A 4,360-nucleotide genomic window follows, 5' to 3' on the forward strand; every position below is an offset into this window, starting at 1 on the left:
TAGAATCTCAGAACCTCCCAAGTGGTCATGGCTCTGCTGTTGACATTAGGTGGGTGGGGCAGCATGTCACAATGGGGAGGATGACAATGGGTTCTCAGGACTGGTGTAGAGTTCAGAGCCTAGATGGTCGCACGTGTTTTCATGGCCGAGTCTTCCCTCTGGCAGCAGTTGATTTAATGGGCCTGATTTCTGGGGCGCATGAAGGGGTAGCCCCTTTCTTTGATTCCTCTGGCAGGTTGAGCTCCCTCCTAAGTGTGACTAATATGAGAACTCTGAGTCCTAAGACCAGCAGTCTGATCCCATTATGTAGCTAACTAACTATTCATTCATTCATTCATTCATTCATTCATTCATTCATTATTCATTCATTCATCAAACACTGAAACATTGAGAGAGCACCTGTATATGCCAGGCAGGCACTGTTCTAAGCAGTAGGCAGACAGAGTAAACAAAACACTCTGCTCGCATGGAATTTACATTCTAGAATGTGTGTTTATGAAGGAAGGGTAGCACAAGCAACAAAATAAATGAATATATTTGTTTTTATTTGGTATGATAACAGAGGAGAATGCTAGGAAGAAACAAATGGGAGAAGTGGGTAAGAGGAAATGCATCGTGTATTGTGTGTGTGGGAGAGAAGGTGTTGCAGTTTCAATAGGGCAAAGCAGAGAAAGCAGATGAGCATTTTCAGAGCCGCTCGTGTAGATGTGTTAGGAGGCCTAGTAAACGGGACACCTTATGTCCTGCTGAGATCGATGCACAATCCACAGACATCACAGTCACGGGTAATAGCGAGTCTGTGGTCAGTAGCAGCGTGGGCCAGCATGCTGCTGGGAAGGCCAGTGGGTCCAGGAGCCCCGAGGGGAGGCATGAAGACCCGAAGCTCCTCCTCCAATGCTTTATGGATACAGAGCTTTCCCCTATCCCTCCCACTTCCTGAGGAAGAAGAGAGCTCTGGAGAGGGAGAATCTTCTTAAAACACCGGGAAATTACCCAAAGGAGATTTTTTAACTGGGAAAAGTTCATGATTATCTTGAATTGGCCCCATTGAGTCTCCCCCCCGCCCCCTTCAACCTCCCCCCGCCCAACTACAGGCATAGGAGCTAGAAGAGGAAGATAAAGTCAATTGCAGAATACATACAATGAATGTGTTTCTGCATACTGGAGTATGTATATTTGGCCCGATTCTGCACCATTGGTAACTTTTTGTGTGTGTGAACCATGTTAACCTGGGAAGTTTGGATCTTGACTTGATAAGGACCGCATTGAGTTGATTTGTGGTCCAGAGTGACTTCTTAACACACTGTAGTTTCCAACAAACTATTTGTAAAATTAATGGCCTCTGATGACCCCATTACCATCTCCCTTCTTCCTGAAAGAAGGCATTTCATTGCTTTATGAAGCTGTACACAGAAGAGTAATTAAGTAACAATTCAGGCCAATGGCCTCTCCCAGGAATTAATGGTAGGGAGAGTTCATTAACCCCAGCAGGTTATAGCGTCTCCAGGAAATGCCCTGGACCAAGGTTATCGTAGCTATTAATGCATTGGATAGGGACTTTAACTGGGATAAAAATAAAGCTCTCTCTCCTTCCAGGGGAGCTTTTCTCCTTGAGGAGCCACCAAAGACAAGCCCATAGGAGCAGCAGAACCCCAAGGTTGGGGCCTCATATGGGATGAGGACAACAGATGGCTGTTAGTGAGAATTGTTAAATCAAGGTAAAAACAGGGCCTTGGGGGCAAATTAAGGTCCTTGATACAAGCCTTCCTGCTATTCAGGAGGTGGCTTGATTAACGCCCAGTGCAGCTTAGAGCAGCTGTTTTCACCTTGTTAACTTTTCCATGTCAGGCCCTGCCCTGTGCAGAAGAGTCCCTGAGAGAGGTCAGACTTTGCCGCCTTGCTGCCAGGAATGCAGTGGCCTTTGTGTGGAAATCTGTTGTGAAAACACTCTCTCTTTTTCCAAACTGGGCATTCAGGCTGTTTGCTGGGCCTTTACCCTTCTGCAGGGGGGGACTGGCTGGGGACATGAGCCATAAATGGAGGTCCTGGGCCTTGGCCTTCCTGCTGCCTCACAGGGGTGGAGAACTATTTCTTCTGCTCACCTTGCTTGCCTGCATGTCACTTTGGCAAATTTTTCTTAGATAATTTATAAATGAGCCCAGTTTTGAGGCTCATATCCAGACAAGCCTCTAGAACCTCATTTTAAGTCACTGTTTTTGAATACAGAATCAATTTTGCTGTTTTCCTTATGTCCCTACCTATTTTTATTTTTACTTTTTAAAAAAATATCCTCACCTGAGGACATGCTTATTGATTTTATTATTATTTTTTTTCCCGAGAGAGGAAGCATGAGATTGTTTGGAAAGTTGTAAGGAGAACATTCTGATAAAAGGGAAGTATGTAGAAGGCCGCCTGCCCTGTTTATCAGAATTCCGACTTAGGGGAGACTTAGGGAAGTGTCAAAAGTGGTGCCCCTAATTATTCCTTGACCTTTCCAAACAAGTCTGTGCATGTGCAGACCCCCAGGTGCTTACTGGAATCCTTATGCTTATCTTTGGATGACCTTGCCAAGAGGACAATGCAAACACATGTGTCCTCCTAAGATTACTCACCCTACTGATTGTATCTAAAGATAAAAATTCCAATAAAAGCCTAATGAGGCAGGCAATCGAGGCTGCCTGGCTACCATCAGCCAGGTCATCCCTTAGCCTTCTCTTTCACAGTGAAACTGTGTTGGAGTAATCTGTTCATCTGTCATTCAGGGGCTGCTGGTCAACCCCAGCAAGAGAGAAACATCTATCAGTTGTCTCCTGTACTTGTCTCAACTGGGTATCAAGCCTGCAACCCAGGTATGTGTCCTGACCAGGGATTGAACCTCCAACCAACCAAGCCACACCAGCCAGAGCTATTTTAATCTTTTGGTTCCTACTTATTTTTAGTGACTATTTCTGCACAATATTTACGTTCATAAACTTTGTTTGAATTTTCTTTCAGAATCTTCTCAGAGTAGTTTTTTCAAAAGTAAAAACTTCAATTAAAATGTGAAGGAGAAAAAGAGAGCTAGAGAGTGCCATTAGCAATCAATTATGGTAGTTTGAACCAGTAAAAAGTTACCGTATGTATTTTCTTTTAAAATTAAATGTTTTTAAATTTATTGCACCATTGCAATTAGGACAGCAATAAAAAAATAAAAAAGAAAGTTTTTCAAGGATCTCACCTTAGCAAAAACCTTGTATTTTTCCAAGTTTCTTCTATTTTTTTTTCTATTACCAAACCATCTTTTATTGTTATCATAGAATAGATATATTGTTGTGTTCTGCCTTTTCGCTTAATATTTTTATAAACATTTTTCAGGTTCCTACATATTCTCTATTATTATTTCATTCACTGCTTAAAATTCTGCTAGTTGATCAGATTCATAATTTGCTTCACCATTTCTTTCTAACCATACAGTTTCTCTGTTTGCATATCTGTCTCCTCTTGAGGGCCAGGAGGATGCCTATGTTCATTTCCTAGGGCTGCCATAGCTGAGTACTACAGACTGGGGGGTTTGAACAACAGACATTTGTTTTCTCACATTTCTGGAAGCTGTGAGTCCTGATTAAGGTGTTGGTAGGGTTGTTTCTCCTGAGGCTGTTTTCTTTGGCTTGCAGATGGCTGTGTTCTCTCAGTGTTCTTACGTGGCCATCCCTCTGTGTGTTTCTGTCCTAATTTCTTCTTATAAGGATACCAATCACATGGGATTAGGGCTCACCCCAATGACCTCATTTAAAATTAATTACCTCTTTTTTAAGACCCTATTTCCAAATAAAGTCACATTCTGAGGGATTAAGACTTCAATCTATGAATTTTGGGGACACAACTCAATCTACATGAAATATTCAACAAGTGTTAAACTGTGACCAAGTTTATAAACACTCAGGTGGTTTTCCCATTCCCCAAAAAGAAGCACTTCAAAAATATATTTAGCCTGGCCGGCATGGCTCAGTGGTTAAGTGTCAACCTATGAACCAGGAGGTTATGATTTGATTCCCAGTCAGGGCACATGCTCGGGTTATGGGCTCAATTTCCAGTGGGGGGCATGCAGGAAGCAGCCAATCAAGAGGACAATGCAAACACATGTGTCCTCCCAAGATTACTCACCCTACTGATTGTATCTAAAGATAAAAATTCCAATAAAAGCCAACAATTCTCTCTCATCATTGATGTTTCTATCTCTCTTTCCCTCTCCCTTCCTCACTGAAATAAAGAAAAATATATTTAGAAATATATCTCTAGTATATAATTTATACTAGAGACTAGAGGCCAGGTGCATGAAATTTGTGCATGGATAGGGTCCCTAGGCCTGGCCAGTGATCAG

The sequence above is a fragment of the Eptesicus fuscus genome, chromosome 5 (genome assembly GCF_027574615.1).
Source record: "Eptesicus fuscus isolate TK198812 chromosome 5, DD_ASM_mEF_20220401, whole genome shotgun sequence".
In the NCBI taxonomy this organism is placed as follows: Eukaryota; Metazoa; Chordata; class Mammalia; order Chiroptera; family Vespertilionidae; genus Eptesicus; species Eptesicus fuscus.